This window comes from Schistocerca cancellata, chromosome 3 (genome assembly GCF_023864275.1).
Source record: "Schistocerca cancellata isolate TAMUIC-IGC-003103 chromosome 3, iqSchCanc2.1, whole genome shotgun sequence".
In the NCBI taxonomy this organism is placed as follows: Eukaryota; Metazoa; Arthropoda; class Insecta; order Orthoptera; family Acrididae; genus Schistocerca; species Schistocerca cancellata.
In genome coordinates this window covers 281,383,406-281,401,849 of record NC_064628.1, presented here as the reverse complement: position 1 = coordinate 281,401,849, position 18,444 = coordinate 281,383,406, and the positions used below count along the sequence as shown (strand labels likewise).

The window sequence follows — 18,444 nt, the reverse complement described above, 5'->3', positions numbered from 1 at the left end:
CCCCATTCCTGTCAATTGTTCCCTTATGCTGTCCCTGAAACTCTGTACAACCTCTTCTTCTTTCAATTTATCCAGGTCCCATCTTCTTCAATTCCCACCTTTTTGCAGTTTCTTCAGTTTTAATCTACAGTTCATAACCAATAGATTGTGGTCAGAGTCCACATCTGCCCCTGGAGATGTCCTACAATTTAAAACCTGGTTCTCAAATCTCTGTCTACTAAATTTTCGTCTCCCTTCTCTACCCGAATAATTTCTTTTATCTCATCATACATTTCTTCAATTTCTTCGTCATCTGCAGAGCTAGTTGGCATATAAACTTGTACTACTGTAGTAGGTATGGGCTTCGTGTCTATCTTGGCCACTATAATACGTTCACTATGCTGTTGGTAGTAGCTTACCCGCACTCCTATTTTTTTATTCATTATTAAACCTACTCCTGCATTACCCCTATTTGACTTTGTATTTATAACCCTGTATTCACCTGACCAGAAGTCTTGTTCCTCCTGCCACCGAACGTCACTAATTCCCACTATAACTAACTTTAACCTATCCATTTCACTTTTTAAATTTTCTAACCTATCTGCCCGATTAAGGGATCTGACATTCCACGCTCCGATCCTAGAACGCCAGTTTTCTTTCTCCTGATAACGACGTCCTCTTGAGTAGTCCCCGCCCAGTGATCCGAATGGGGGACTATTTTACCTCCGGAATATTTTACCCAAGAGGACGCCATCATCATTTAACCATACAGTAAAGCTGCATGCCCTCGGGAAAAATTACGGTTGTAGTTTCCCCTTGCTTTCAGCCGTTCGCAGTACCAGCACAGCAAGACCGTTTTGGTTAGTGTTACAAGGCCAGATCAGTCAATCATCAAGACTGTTGCCCCTGCAACTACTGAAAAGGGTGCTGCCCCTCTTCAGGAACCATAGTTTGTTTGGCCTCCAACAGATGCCCCTTCCGTTGTGGTTGCACCTACGGTACGGCTATCTGTATCGTTGAGGCAAGCAAGCCTCCCCACCAACGGCAAGGTCCATGGTTCATGGGGGGAGGTGTCTTTAATTAAGATTCCTATAAATTTCCAAAGGTACTTTACAAATATTTCGTGATTTCAGCCACTTGAACACGGAATAGGCTATAGTAACTTGGTCGTTATCGTCATCATCTTGGAAGTCATAGTGCTCCAGTATACACCCATTGTCCTCACTTATGTTAAAGATCAGCACAATCACTCTACAAATAAAGATTCCCTTGTTCATTCTGACAATGAACTGGTAGTAGAGGTCAGCGTATTCGACTTTTATACTTCATTTTTTTAAATTATCTACATTGTTTGATACAATGTATAGAAACATAAACTGATGAACAACTCACCCTGTCGTGAGAGAACTGGCTAAGAGCAAAGTTGTTGAGGTGCGTAGTAGCAGGGGAGGTGAAAAAATAGTGGGCATTTAACTGGTAATTGTGTCGTTTAACGTTAGCTACAGTTTAAACAACACAGGCTGAAAGGGTGTCAGTGTCGGTATGATATTTGACCAGGAGCTCCACACAGTGGTTTTATTAGAAATTCCACAATTTTGTGATTCTAAAGTGCCATTGGCCATGGATGAATGGTTTTGACTTTGTGATATGTCAGTGCATATTTCCGCATTATTCCGCGACAGCGTTCACTCACCATAAGTAATGCTGGGAGATCGTACGGTCACAGCAGGAGACTACCTTGGAACAATTAAAGTATTTAACAGCAGAGAGAGCAAACATCTGCGGAACAGACGTTTAAAAATCTAGTGGCCACAAGTTATACTGCGAAATATACTGTGCACTATCGACTATGGTGGCAATTGTACATCCACCAATTTTACACGACATTCTGGAGTGAACTGTTGGAGTCTGCTTGCCAAATTCTGCACCCATCGGAAGCAACTATCGCTCAGTTGTATGAATCATGTTGCACCAGAATGTTAGCAGAAATGTATGGTCTACGTTTGCCAAATATAGGCGCAGAACTGTGATCGTATTTAAGTCTGTTCATATACCCTGCAAAAAGTGAGTGTTTATAAATACAAAAGTTTAGGAGCTACTTGTGTTCTCATAACCATGACCAAGTGGAAAAAAAACATACCCATCACAAGAGTCTTGGGGTAAACGACTGGCCCTGCAATGATGGTTACGATGCTGCTGCTTGAAGCTGGAGCAAGAATGTATCATTACTTCCCAGTGACACAGGTGCTTTATTTATTGGATGTTCAGACTGTGGGAAGACTAGTCTTGTTCTAACACTGTTACCACCACTTAGAACATGTATATACCTTTTTAAAAACCCTGTTTCAGCCAAAATATCAGCTACTGCACGAGCTTTTGCGTGGCATTGAGGAAGTACCATGCCAGACGTTCAGAAAAAGCTGTGATATTCCATCACCTGAATAACTAAAGTCAAACAGCCTTTTATTTGACGATGTCGAAATGGAAAATTAGGATGAGATTCGGAAATGGTCACCACATGCAAGGCGATATATTGTATCTGAGCCAGATATACTGAGGAATCCTGAAGCAGTTGGTGCTGGATATTGCGAATCTTATTATTGCTTTCAGACAGAACAATCTGAATTTAAAGCATGTTTAGCAAGCTCATGCTATTCAATGAATTCGTTAACATATGCGGGGATTGCTGCAATATCTCACAGTATGGTTTTCTCATTACTGATAAAACTGAGAAATTGAATGAAGACGATGCAAACGAAAATGTGATGAGAGTCTGCATAAAGGGCAGTGTACTAAAACGTAACTCTCTCAGTATATTGTAGGCTATGGACAAATTCACACAGATGCACTGTGCTCATCCTGATGGGATGGTTCAAATGGTTCAAATGGCTCTGAGCACTATGGGCCTTAACTTCTGAGGTCATCAGTCCCCTAGAACTTAGAACTACTTAAATCTAACTAATCTAAGGACATCACACACAGCCATGCCAGAGGCAGGATTCGAACCTGCGACCGTAGCAGTCGCGCGGTTCCGGACTGAGCGCCTAGAACCGCTAGACCACCGCGGCCGGCCTGATGGGATGAAACACAAGCCAAACATACATTTATATATCGACAAAAGAAATGAGACAGTCAGTCCCAGATTGACGGAATTGGACAGTGATGTTAAGGCAGCAGCTGCAAAAAGTGAATCTCAGCTGAATAGTAGAATCCAGTGAACTGAGCAAAGAATCAACGCAAGGTTGAAGGAATTGAATCGCATTTTCAAGGCAGGAGCTATGAAGTATGAATCTCAGCCGTAGTAGTTGAATAATAGCGTACAGTCATATATTGAGGCATCAGACGCAAAGATCGACTCTCTTATGGCGTCTGTAAGGTTTCAGAAAACCATAGACGAGATAAATAAATCCCTTCCCCCCCCCCTCTGAAAATATTCTGCAAAGAAAAACTTGGCAATGAAATCTTTCTGAGGCTGCCTAGTGTAATAAATGGAAACGATGATCAGCTTGAGGAAGCTGTGTATAAGACAATATTGGAAGTGTACAATATGGTGATAGGTTTATGACAAAATGTAAACAAAACGCGAAGTCATAGAGGCACCGAAAGCCATTCACTGCAGACTGTAATTCTTAAAACGGGGAAGTTGAATCGTGAAGTCTCTTTCTGAAACGTTTAGACCCATAACAGAAAGTATAAAACAGCTCTCACACTCAGTGGGGGCGAGTACGAGTAGAGAAAGAATAAGAATAGGGCAACGAAGTATACCATCAATTTCATCAACTGTCACAGGGCTAGCGAATTAGATATGACATAATGGCCGGCCGGGGTGGCCGAGCGGTTCTAGGCGCTACAGTCTGGAACCGCGCGACCGCTACGGCCGCAGGTTCGAATCCTGCCTCGGGCATGGATGTTTGTGCTGTCCTTAGGATAGTCAGGTTTAAGTAGTTCTAAGTTCTAAGGGACTGATGACTTTAGAAGTTAAGTCCCATAGTGCTCAGAGCCATTTGAACCATTTTTTTGACATAATACTGAAGTATTGTTCCATGTATGTTAGCCCAGTACTTAGCCATATCTGTAACTTTTCCTTTAGGAGTGGTCGGTTACCTGACCGATTAAAGTACTCGGTAGTGAAGCCACTTTATAAAAAGGGAGACAGGGATAATGTTGATAATTATAGACCTATTTCTATGCCATCGGTGTTTGCTAAAGTTATCGAGAGGGTTGTATATATAAGGTTACTGCAGCATTTAAATTCACATAATTTGCTGTCAAATGTACAGTTTGGCTTTAGAAATGGCTTAACAACTGAAAATGCTATAGTCTCTGTGAGGTTTTGGACGGATTAAATAAAAGGTTGCGAACGTTAGGTGTTTTCTTTGATTTAACGAAGGCTTTTGACTGTGTTGACCACAAAATATTACTGCAGAAGTTGGAACATTATGGAGTAACGAGAGTAGCTTACAATTGATTCGCCTCTTACTTTAAGAACAGAAAGCAGAAGGTAATTCTCCGCAATATTGAGAGTGGTAATGATGTTCAGTCCCAATGGGGCACTGTTAAATGGGGCGTTCCCCAAGGATCGGTGCTGGGGCCACTGCTGTTTCTTATTTATATAAATAATATGCCTTCTAGTATTACAGGTGATTCAAAAATATTTCTGTTTGCTGATGACACCAGCTTGGTAGTGAAGGATCTTGTGCGTAATATTGAAACATTATCAAATAATGTAGTTCATGAAATAAGTTCGTGGCTTGTGGAAAATAATTTGATGCTAAATCACAGTAAGACTCAGTTTTTACAGTTTCTAACTCACAATTCAACGAGAACTGATATTTTAATCAGACAGAATGGGCATGTTATAAGCCAGACGGAACAGTTCAAGTTCCTAGGCGTACGGATAGATAGTAAGCTGTTGTGGAAAGCCCATGTTCAGGATCTTGTTCAGAAACTAAATGCCGCTTTATTTACCATTAGAACAGTATCTGAAATAAGTGACATTTCAACACGAAAAGTAGTCTACTTCGCATATTTTCATACGCTTATGTCATATGGTATTATTTTTTGGGGTAATTCTTCTGATTCAAAAAGGGTATTTTTGGCTCAAAAACGGGCTGTTCGAGCTATGTGTGGTGTAAGTTCTAGAACCTCTTGTCGACCCCTATTCAATAGTCTGGGAATTCTGACATTGCCCTCACAGTATATATTTTCATTAATGTCGTTTGCTGTTAGCAATATTAGCTTATTCCCAAGAGTTAGCAGCTTTCTCTCAGTTAATACTAGGCAGAAATCAAATCTGCATGTGGAATGCACTTCCTTGACTCTTGTGCAGAAAGGAGTGCAGTATTCTGCTGCATCCATTTTCAATAAGCTACCACAAGAACTCAAAAATCTTAGCAGTAGCCCAAACGCTTTTAAGTCTAAACTGAAGAGTTTCCTCATGGCTCACTCCTATTCTGTCGAGGAGCTCCTGGAAGAGCTAAAAAATTAATCAAATTCCAGTGTTACATTCTTGATTTTCTTTATTTAAACTAATGACGTGTCGCCTGAATATGTTTCTTATATTTCATTTTATCTGTTTCTACAATCGTGTTATAATTTCATGTATTGACTCGTTCCATGACCATGGAGAGTTCTCCTTAATGTGGTCCCACGGAACAATAAATAAATAAATAATGACATCAGGTGTATATGCTGCAAAAGCTGCCTTTATGCTTAACAAAGGACACCATCTACGTTGGTGGCAGGCAATTCGAGCTGACACGTGGTTTAGTGGAGCTAATATTTCTAGTAACTTCGAACATCCAAAGGTAATTGCCAAAAGAGAACAGATCGTATGCTGAAATATTATGCATAACTAACAAACATAGGCGAGACAACGCTCCAAAAGGACGATTAAAAAGCACAAACAGTAGGAAATGATTACTGACAACATCAGCCCCGTAAGGGAATACAGTTCACAAGAATAAAATAATATAAATCATTTTATAGCTTTGAGACAGAACAGTCATTGAATAATAGTAATAATAATAATAATAGTGACTGTGGGCCATGAACTCCACAGGACTGCTCGCAAAACATTCCAGAGCAGACAAATCATGATACATAGTTTGGACGATTTATGGTAGGCCGGTGTTATGGAGATGAGAGAATACTTATGAACGAATATTGGGTTCAAATATATTTTAATGATCATAGATACATATTCCAAATTCGCCTGGATCTTCCTGTGAATGCACTGGGAGGGACGTGTGAGGTGTTTGAACAATTTCTGCAAATCGGTGTCCAGACAACAGGCAAGCCGATCACAAAGACGAATTTTACAATAAGTATTTCAAGTTGGTAACGGACTGATGTAGAATAAACCACTACTCAACATTCTCCCACATAAAAGAGAGTGTTGTGGAGCATCTGAGCAGGTCCATTAAAGCCAGTATGTGGATGCAATTTAATCTTCATGGTTCATACACATGGGTAGATAACCTACCACAAAGTATTAGGCAATATAATAGAACTAAACAGCACATGACTAAGGTGAGACCTATCAATGTAAATGACAATGGGCTTCTAAATACAGCATGTGATCGTAAAAAGAAGGTCGATTCACACAAGCAGAAGTTGGATGTAGGTGATTTGATGCCTATATCAAAATACAAAACTGCACTGGAGTAGTCTTACTTTCCTAACTGATCAACGCAAATATTTACAGTGACCATAATACACAGGACAAACCTGAGAACTTACATCTCAAACATGGTGAAGAAATCGCAGGTAGTTTTTACACAGAAATTACAGAAAAGTTCTGAACTGGATGTGTTTCTTCTAGAGCGTGTTATAAGGCGTCATGGGAACAGGACTTTAACGAAATGGCTTGGCTTCAAACATCGAAAAACAGCTGCGTGAATGCTAGCGATTTTACATATAACAGGGTGCACAAACCTCAGACATTGCAGTAAGGTACCATGAGTACTGGGGGGTTGATTTGTGGGAAGAGACCAAACAGCGAGATCATCGGCCTCATCGGAGTAGGGAAGGATGGGGAAGGAAGTCGGCCGTGCCCTTTGGAAGGAACCATCCCGGCATTTGCCTGAACCGATATAGGGAAATCATGGAAAACCTAAATCAGGATGGTCGGACGCGGGATTGAACCGTCGTCTCCTCCCGAATGCGAGTCCAGTGTGAGTATTGGGAAGCACATGAGAAGAGGGGGTGGTGGTGCTCTCGATAAACTGCGAGTTGAACTTAATATTCCTGGATACAATCTTTGAGGGCCAAGACTGACACTGAGAAAGCATCTGGCACTTAATGATGGGGGGATTAATCTACTTCACATGGCCTGAAGGTGGCATGATTTAGCGTACGCTGCAAATCAGGGTTTGGCTGAACGTCGCACTGCTGCCATAGCTCAAATGACGATGAATGCACTAAAAACTCGGGAGCAACTTTAGGGTCTTAAAAGGCATAACAGGGCGATGGGGTCCATCACTATCAGTAAGGGACTATATTTAAAATCATACAAGAAAGGGCTTGGATTGTTTATTTGAAACAAATCCGATAGACCACTTACTGATATTTACCTCCTTAAATTCGTCAAGAAACTCAAAGTCCCATGATTTTGTGCCATTTTGTGTGGAATACTTCATCAAAGACGATTTGGAAAGGCAAGGAATCTGGGATCATAAATTTAGACGTTGCAGGAGGATCTGGAATACACCGTGTTGCGTATGTTAAAAGAAAAGAGAACAGTGTGCTCTACTATGACTTGTACAAGGCTTTGCCCCACCAGAACAATTGTGCCACTACTTCGCATATAGATGGATGTTGTACAATTTTTGACAATAGCAATACTGACTCATACCTCGGTGCTCATTTCTCTCTTATGTATCTCCTGACAAACGCATAATTACAAGCAACATACACAACACCACATCATTTGAAACTCAGATGTGACGTCATACAGTCTGAGTTTAAAAGAGCGCTCATCTGTATTAAGTGCAGATTACTTCCTCACAGTAAGCATGGGTGAGTGGAGTATTGCACTGATCGGTCTGGAAACTTATAACAGCATCCCAAAAATCACCGAGGCGAACAAGAAACTTCACCTAATAAGCAGCAGAGTTGTGCACATTTCTCCCGGGTCATACTACATTGACTGCTTAAATGCAATTATAAAATTATCTTTGAAAATATTTGATTTATGTGCAAACATTAACAGGTTTAAAACAGAGATAAAAACGACAAAACATAGAACAGACTTTAGCCAGGAAGGCTCAATAGAATCAATACTCGGTTTCTCAAAGAGTCAAGTTTTGGCTAAAAATACGGAGGAAACTTACGAGTCGGATCAACCAGTGGATATTCTATTTGTTAACATGATCTGTATCAAATGCAATATCGCAACAAATGCATACATCAATGACGGATTAGAACATACCATCTACAGGTTCTTCCTTACGGTAGGACCACGATACAAACTCGCTGACGTGCTAGTAGTTGAATATATCTCTCAGTGACTTTTCAGACACTAGACCATCTGCAGTTGAGCACTGATGACCAGGACAGTTAACTGATTGATTTTTGAGGAGGGAAAACCATAGTACGTCTTCATTTGAAGCAACAGCACTATGGGCATAATGTGTAATACCAGCCCCCACAGTGGTCAGTAGTCCACTCTGCACTGGAAGGACAGGGTGATAACATGTCAGAATTAAAAGTTCCTCAAGTCAATAGGATTGAAACCTCCACAGTGATGTCACTTGAAATAACAACTCTAGTTCAATATGATGAATATACTTCTCGTCAGAAATATATCTCCCGCAAACCTTTTGCTTTGGCGATGATCAATAATAAAGATGAGATAAAAATTCTGATATACTATTAAGATGATTTAACAATTCGGAGCAGCAGTTTCCTTTGCTTGGAACGCACATTTATGAAGAATGATTGGGCTGTTCCAGCAGAAACATCGCAACCTATACATAATGCATTCACTTTTCTGTTTCAAGAAATACGATACAAACTTAATTGTACTGAAGTCGACAACACAGAAACATTGGAATCACATCAACACTCAAACCTTGAGCATCCACATCAAATTTGGACCCAAACATTCTGCAAAATGAGGGGTAGTTCACTGCTGGATCAATAAGTAATCTTTGGTATTTGCGCCCCTCTCAAAATGCTTGTAGGGTTCTTACAAGATAACAAGTAAGTCATTATGAACGCTAAGCAGAAACTGATTGTCGTTAAAAGTGCTACAGATAATAATGAGTACATTCAACACGTGCAAGCAACACAAAATGAAATTGTTTGGACAAATCAATGTGGAAAGTGCATGCACATTTCCATATCAGATGAGGCCCACCTGAAACTTTTGTGTGTGCTAAACCCTGGAGTTCAGCTGCCATTAAGTTTCCGTTCATGAGAAATCTAAGAGTATCCAGTTCTACCGACAACTTCAAGACACAGCTGATCGATTCTGACATCTGTTCAACTAAACACAACTTGATTCACTGCTTTGGGGTTACAGGTAGACAGACGAGAGAATGTGGCTAAGGTTTCCAGCGTATTCGACAACGGTAGCCTTACTAAAGCAAACGTGTTCCAGAATTCAGCATATCACCCATACAATAATATACAACTTCACAGGAACCATGACAAATCGATCTAGTGTATGAAATGTATTCGAGATTCCGATCTTCTTACTATGAGTGTGGTGAATTTGCATGTATTCTCAACCCAAAGAAGATTTAAAAATTTGAACCAGTTGTCATGACTGATTTCTCAAAAGCAAATCGAAAGTATCAGGACAGGCCCCACAGACATTCGCACTGAACTTGAATCATCATGCAATTATCCTCAAAACATAGTTGCATGTGCATTATTGTTGCATGATCATGTTATTAATTACTTACCTCTCACAGGAGCTGTGCAGTGATTAGTATAACTTTGGCAGTGCTGCATCACAACAGAGGCATTCTGTGGTGGCACCTCGAAGTGCGAACATCGTCGTGGATATGCAGCTTTTCACGTCAAGTGTGGACACTTGTGTTCAAAGATGTTTCATTTCCTGCATTAGAAAACACTGGACGCATACTGACAAGTTTTCAGCAATCGTCGTTTCACCAAACGTTTATAACGGTACACAGTGCCAAGATTCGACAGACGGCAGCCTCGTTAACACACAGTTGTCAAGGAAAGTCGTAGGATGAAGACGGATTGCAGTATGAAGAAATGGTGACATCGTTCTGAATCTACAATCATAGCGACAAAACTGTTTATGTCACAAGCCCTGAAAAAAATGTGTGACTTCAGGACATTTTCAATAGTGTAAAAGGAACCTTGAAGATTAGACATAACTGCACAGTTATTCGGAGACTAAGGAAAAACGTGATGGTGAACATATAAGTGATTACATTTGTGCTTAAGAAGAATATACAGACACTTCCTAACTCGGATTGACAATAAATGATTTGTCTTTCTTTTAAAAAAAGAAGCTATGTACTTTATTTATTCACAACCTCCTCTTCCTCCTCCACTTACAGCGTTCAGGTAAGTATTCATTATACGCTTCCTGAGTGGTTTGCTGTCTACTGGTGTTGTAAATCTAGAATCCTCCTCAATATATTTCTGGGAACGTCACCTGCCCACAGCTGCCTACAACCAAGGAACGACATGTGCCTCTTTTTACGTATGTAATAAGTGGTCAATTATATAACACGTGAACTGAGGTACGCAACTTTTTCAGAAAATGTACGTTCTTCACTTTTGTGTGTAGAATGTATGTGAGTGGCGAAAAAGCATCAGACTTTTGGAAAACATCATCCAAACAATTCCCAGAGTCCAAAAATTATCGCACAATCAGCTTATCAGCTCATGCATACAAGTTTTTGACAAGAATAATATACAGAATAATGGAAAAGAAAACTGACGATCTGTTAGATGGCGATCAGTTTTGCTTTAAGAAAGGAAAAGGCAACAGAGAGGCAGTTCTTATACTGCAGTTGATAATGGAAGCAAGAATAAAGAAACATCTAGATACATTCATAGGATTTGTCGACTTGAAAAAAGCGTTCGACAGTGTCAAGTGGTGCAAAATATTCGAAATTCAGAGGAAGATAGATACAAGCTACGGGGAAAGATGGGTAATATACAATTTGTATGACAGCCAAGAGAGAATAATAAGACTGGAAGACAGGGATGTAGTTTCTCGCCTCCACTGTCCAATCTGTACATTGAAGAAGCAATGATGGAAATAAATGAAAGATTCTAGAGGGAATAAAAGTTCAGTGACACAATTCACTAACGAAATTACTATCTTCAGTGAAACTGAATAAGAATTACAGGAACTGTTGAATGGAATGAACAATTTCATGAGTACAAAATATGGACTGAGTGTAAATCGAAGAAAGACGAAAGAACTGTAATTAGAAGTAGCAGAAATGAGAACAGTGAAAAACGTAACATCATGACTGATGATCATGGAGTAGATGAAGTTAGGAATCCTGCTACCTAGGCAGTAAAATAACCTAGACGGGCGAAGCAAGGAGACATCAAGAGCAGACTAACACGGTCAAAAAAGGCATTCCTGGCCAAGAGAAGTATTCTCGTATCAATCTGAGGACGAAATTTCTGAGAATGTACACTCGGAGCACAGCATTGTATGGTAGTGAAATATGGACTGTTGGTAAACCTGAACAGAGGAGAATCGAAGCATCTGATATCTGGTGGTACAGAAGAATATTAAAAATTAGATGGAGTTATAAGGTTAGGAAAGAGAAGGTTACCGCAGATCGACGAAGGAATGAATATATGGAAAACACTTACAATAAGAAGGGACAGGATGGTAAGACATCTGTTAAGACACCACGGAGTACATCCCATGGAATTAGAGGGAACTGTGGAGGGTAAAAAACGTAGAGGAAGACAGAGATTGGAATACATCCAGCAAATAATTCAGGCCAGAGGATGCAAGTGCTACTCTGAGATGAAGAGGTTAGCACAGGAGAGGAATTTGTGGCGGGCTGCATCAAACCAGTCAGAAGACCGAGGACTCAAAAACAAAACGAAAAAGTTCTTCATTGCGACGTCTGTTTCACAACTCCTTTTTATATACAGATACATGTGAGCACAGTACATCAGGGCCAGAGCTTAGAGCCGAGCCGCCTCAGCCAGCCATGCCCAAACCAACAGCAGCACAAGCTGCTGGCAGTACTGCAGCAGTGTCGGCAGTACTCTTCGGATAATGGCAGTTGGTGAACGCCTGCGATTGCCTGCACTTGACCGAAGAGGTAAAAATTCTACCGTTAATGGGGACGTCCTGGAAACAACTGAAAAAATATTCTCTGGGTGTGCTCTAGCCCATGTCAGCCTTAAAAAACGATATAGTGCACTGAAAGATAATAAGATCAGCATGATAGTGCTGCTGCAAGGTGACAAGAAAATATCTTTCTTTTCATCACAAGATGCCATGTCATGATAGTGGGCAGACACTGACTCACTCGTCCCTATGCTTGCAGGAATCAACCTGCCTAGGCAGTGATTCGCGCTCTTGTTTCCTATTGGCTGAAATATGCTGCTCTCTCCTATAAAAAGGGCTAAGGGCTGCTTCGGCATGGAGTGGATGGTCATTCTGATCCGCTTGCTCACAGGAGTCACTTATCTTTTTGCTGCTAGTGAGTAGACTGGCCAGAGTGACTCTCTGGTGGTTCTCAGTAGGTATCCCAGTATCCATTACCTTTGAGCAGACTGACAGGCCAACTTTCTAGTGTTTCTCTGTGGTAACCATCCCAGCGTTTCCCTTTATCCCCTATTGCGTAGACTGGCAGGAGCAGCTCTCTAGTAACCATCCCAGCATTTCCTTCATTGCCACTGCTATCAGTCTTGTTCTTTTTTCCCTTCGTGCCTAAACCCTTTCAGTGTTTTGTGCACAATGAATCGTAGTATTACTACTGCTGACGACGAACGTGCCTCTCAAAAGTGACCCAGTTTGGTCTCTGACGATGATTCTACAAGTATATGGAGGTGATTTCTGTTCATGTTTTTTGTGTGTGTATTACTTTTATTTCTTTTTTTAGCTGCAATCTGATGACTAATTTGTTTCTCTCCTTCTTCTCCTGTTGCAGTTGGGAGCTTACCATCACCCCCTTTTGAGCGACAGTGCTCTCTAGGTCTTGCAAGGCAAATTTATGTTCCAAAGTGTGGTGGCTGGATAAATAGATTCATGTGAAAATAAACACCTATTATCTTTCTCTCTCCGTTTCCATAGTGTGAATAATGTAGTTATGGAACGTTATGGTTTTATGTCGGTTGTAGGAGTCTTTGACAAGATAGTGGTCATGACTATGGATTTGGTCTGCAGACCACAGACACGATAGTAATTACCATTGATGATGATGATGATGATGGTGATAATGATGATGATGACAATATGCAGGAGATCTCTGTATTCAAGCCAATGCCTTTCTGCACAGTGAGATCATGGGGATGACAACAGTCATTGAGGAACAAATACAAGAGTAGTAGTTCTTTCTATTCTTCTTGTTCTACAATAATAATTCGCTACACAACTGCATGCTTACATTATTAACTTGATGTGTTCTTATCTGCTTATAGGTGCACTAGATGATAATGATGAATCCCAGGCGAATGTTTTGAGACAGTCTATGAGCCCATTCTCCAACATAAGTTAGTGGGGAATGACACCAGTCATCAAGAGAGCTAGACTGACTAGAGAGAGCAGTCAGTGGGATCCGTGGATTGATTTGGATACTGCGAATTTTCAGTATAAGTAGAAACACTAAAGATGCCTACATATATCTTTATTTTAAAAAAATATGCATGATATTTAATATTTTTCCGTATTTCTGTCCAGCAGATATGGGGAAGACAATAGGTGGTGGATTTGCATGTGGAGCAGCTGACCTAAGGATGGTGTACCCACAGCTGGATGTACAGCAACCCAGTGTGCCATCTCTGATGATCTACCTCCAGATTGACCCATCTTCGTGATGTATCCATGGCTGGACAGGCAGCAGTCCAATTCGTCATCTGTTATTATGCAAACAAGGCCAGATGTACAGCAGGCCGATCCACCATCTGCAATGTCATAAATGTGACCAGTTTGCAGCAGCAGTCTGATGTGTCATCCACGATGTACCCATGGCCAGCTGTGCAGCAGCAGCCCATTCTGTCATCTGCAGCACAGCCAGACTGTCGTTGCTACATCATCGTGGCAATGCATCACTTCGTATACCACCACCACCGTGAGAGATCATTGAGACATCACTTTGGGTCTAGCAGCAACAGCACTCCACTCACACTGTTGCAGATCACACAGTAGGTTCTGCAGCTGCACTGGGCAACTCAGTGATTGCTGGCACATCTGAAGACAAGATCTCAAGTGACCGCATTGATAACTCGAATGTGGGCTACCAAAATCTTACCACTTTCCCTAATGATTGCCTAAGAGTTATGTTAAGGGAGCTTCCCAGATACATCAATGACTGTGGTATCCCGCCGCTATGGGAAAAGCAGATCGTTATATAAACTAACGCATCCACCAAAAGAGGACAATGTTGCTAGTGCTGAGAAGAAGAGCGTCGTTCAAATTTGAGGGAGAAATGGTGTGACATTGGGGGCAAGTCAATCACATAGAGGTTCAACACTTTTAAGAAAATTGTTATACTGGACCATTTTCCGAAATTCAGCATATACTATATTCAAACATTATGAATCACCTCGAAGGGAACGATCTATTGATACGTAATCAGCATGGTTTCAGAAAACATCGTTCTTGTGCAACGCAGCTAGCTCTTTATTCGCACGAAGTAATGGCCGCTATCGGCAGGGGATCTCAAGTTGATTCCGTATTTCTAGATTTCCGGGAAGCTTTTAACACCGTTCCTCACAAGCGACTTCTAATCAAGCTGCGGGCCTATGGGGTATCGTCTCAGTTGTGCGACTGGATTCGTGATTTCCTGTCAGGAAGGTCGCAGTTCGTAGTAATAGACGGAAAATTATCGAGTAAAACTGAAGTGATATCAGGTGTTCCCCAGGGACCTCTGCTGTTCCTGATCTATATAAATGACCTGGGTGACAATCTGAGCAGTTCTCTTACGTTGTTCGCAGATGATGCTGTAATTTACCGTCTAGCAAGGTCATCCGAAGACCAGTATCAGTTGCAAAGTGATTTAGAAAAGATTGCTGTATGGTGTGGCAGGTGGCAGTTGACGCTAAATAACGAAAAGTGTGAGGTGATCCATATGAGCTCCAAAAGAAATCCGTTGGTATTCGATTACCCGATACATAGTACAATTCTCAAGGCTGTTAATTCAACTAAGTACCTGGGTGTTAAAATTACGAACAACTTCAGTTGGAAAGACCACGTAGGTAATATTGTGGGGAAGGCGAGCCAAAGGTTGCGTTTCATTGGCAGGACACTTAGAAGATGCAACAAGTCCACTAAAGAGACAGCTTACACTACACTCGTTCGTCCTCTGCTAGAATATTGCTGTGCGGTGTGAGATCCTTACCAGGTGGGATTGACGGTGGACATCGAAAGGGTGCAAAAAAGGGCAGCTCGTTTTGTATTATCACGTAATAGGGGAGAGAGTGTGGCAGATATGATACGCAAGTTGGGATGGAACTCATTAAAGCAAAGACGTTTTACGTCGCGGCGAGATCTATTTACAAAATTTCAGTCACCAACTTTCTCTTCCGAATGCAAAAATATTTTGTTGAGCCCAACCTACATAGGTAGGAATGATCATCAAAATAAAATAAGAGAAATCAGAGCTCGAACAGAAAGGTTTAGGTGTTCGTTTTTCCCGCGCGCTGTTCGGGAGTGGAACGGTAGAGAGATTGTATGATTGTGGTTCGATGAACCCTCTGCCAAGCACTTAAATGTGAATTGCAGAGTAATCAAGTAGATGTAGATGTAGAAAGCGTCCTTAAGGCACTCAGTCGTGTACTCCCTTCGATATATACATACTCGCATGTATTTCATCCACTTATTGGGGGTAAAGTTTCGTACACCCTGTATGTTGCCGGCCCGTGTGGCCGTGCGGTTCTAGGCGCTTCAGTCCGGAACCGCGTGACCGCTACGGTCGCAGGTTCGAATCCTGCCTCGGGCATGGATGTGTGTGATGTCCTTAGGTTAGTTCGGTTTAATTAGGTCTAAGTTCTAGGCGACTGGTGACCTCAGAAGTTAAGTCGCATAGTGCTCAGAGCCATTTGAACCATTTGAACCCTGTATGTTGACAAGCCAGAAGATGGAGATGACCTTGAGCACACTGTGCAGAACAGAGAAGTCAAGCACAAAGTAAATGGAATCCTTTACTTTTCCAAATTAACTGGTTGGCACCCCAAACACATAGAAATGTAGCTAATCTCTAAGGGAGAGCGGCAACATTATGTGTGGTGTAATACTATACTGCATCATGTGTTATATCAACATACAGTGTATTACCAATTATGATATGATGCAGTTAATGTTACCCTCTGGGAGGATTTTAGTAAATAGACCGTGAGTTACCTAATGGGTTTCGCTTACCGAACCTGAATTTAGTATAACAGAAGAAACCTGAAAGCTGAAGATTGAAATTTGGAAAATTTCTTAAGTAAACAAGTTTACTTAAATGAAATAAAATACGGCCACCAGCCTAATTAGGCATAGTAATATGAAACATTAATTTTAAAGAATCTGTATCGAATTTTGGTAAAGGAAAGCTACCATTACTTCTTTCCGAGAGAAGTGCAATGAAGCTCTATTCTAATAAAATAAGTGATACAGTGAATACTAGCAGTCATAAATAGTATGTGCGAGCTCTCACAGGCACAATTGACACTTTATCTCTTCTCAACAGTAATACTTTGTCATATATAAATTATCTTATCATCAAATGTTGTGAAAGACACTATTAAACCAAAAATGGATATGAACATAGTCCTGTTTCAATAGCTACTTTTCATATAGTACAAATATAATTAAAAGTCACTGGCAATAGGATTTTTACACATGAAGCAATCTTGTTTCTATTTTTATGAATAAAAGCAATTACTGTAACTGTACCTTTCATAGGCAAAGACTTAGGTAGGGCCCTCAAACTTTCTTTCCAATTTTTACTAAACAAAGCATAAAAACTCAAAATTTACTTCAACTGCAATTAATATATTCATTATTCATGTACGTTTCTTCATTTTAAGCAACTCAAAGTTGGGGATTCTTAAACTGCTCATTACCATAAAGCAAACTAAACACACTTTCTGAGACAATTTGTAAGGTGCAAATTTTGGTATTATTCTTTTATTCAAATTTCACTCACCTTGCAGATCTTTTAAAACAGTTAATGCCAGTGATTTTTCATAAAGGTTCTTTGAAGCACAAATACTTTCAATTAAAAACAAATCAAACATTATCGAGGTTTTCATAAATGCAATACTAACTACCTCCCTTGATTTCAGTGAAACACACAGTATTTCTATATCTCTTGTTGCATTCAGAATTGTGCAAATAGTCAACCATTTATTTGCATTAGATTTTAACACACAGGATACTCGGATGTCAGTATTTATGTGGAATGGATTCTAAGAGGTATCATGAGAGGAACCAAACCAACAGAAGTTTCACGCAGTTTGCCCGAATATAGCAAATTAAACAACACTTAAATGTACTGGATCATATTTTGACAAAATTCTGACCTCTTATAACTGCCAAAGTTATTGCGCAATATCGGTGACGAGTACATAATGGCTACTGGTCTCTCCTTTGGATGTAACTGGCTCTATTATCTTCTTCTTAGCGACGACATTTCCAACATTAGAGCCTTTTCCATTAATAGAGCACCATTTTATAGCTGTACACACATCTGAGGCCTTTCCATATTACATCCAGGTACTGGAAGCCTCACCCGGCACCTGCGCATCTCACTCTATTGATGTTCAGACCAAATTGTCCAGTAGCTAGCTGCAGAATGACTCCTATTCCACCTTTTAGGCCGCGCCAACCACATTTTGACACGTGCCAACTCACTTCCATTGCAAACGGGAAGTACTGTTGCTTTTCATTTTATACAGTGCAAGTCCCTAGGTATGAACTAGTATATACATAGCTGTAAACAAACAGTTTTTAAAAAATCTTAATATTCAAGTAGATTAACATCTCGACACAAAAGCCAAATAATTATATAATATTTTCCTTCAATTAATACAAAGAATTTAAATAGTAAAGAGAAAACATTTTACACAACTTTCCACTTCATTACAATAGGTCAAGGACATTACATAGTGAAAAATACATAATTAGTACAAAATATTTACAGTGTTAATTACGGTGTTACAGTGGATTAGAAAAATTTACCACCTACTTTCACCCAAAACCTCAAAACGTAACTGACGAAGTTATTTTTTGCGGTGGTTGCCTCAACTCTTTTAGCGAGAGTGAATTTCTAGAAAGTTTAAGGAGGCTCA

At 40.4% G+C, this 18,444-nt stretch overlaps 1 protein-coding gene across 1 annotated transcript in view; it reads left to right on the top strand.

Annotated features, from left to right (window-relative positions):
* LOC126176263 (uncharacterized) overlaps positions 1–18,444 on the top strand; it is a 204,797-nt gene that overhangs the window by 76,287 nt on the left and 110,066 nt on the right. The gene's annotated exons all lie outside the window — the stretch shown is intronic.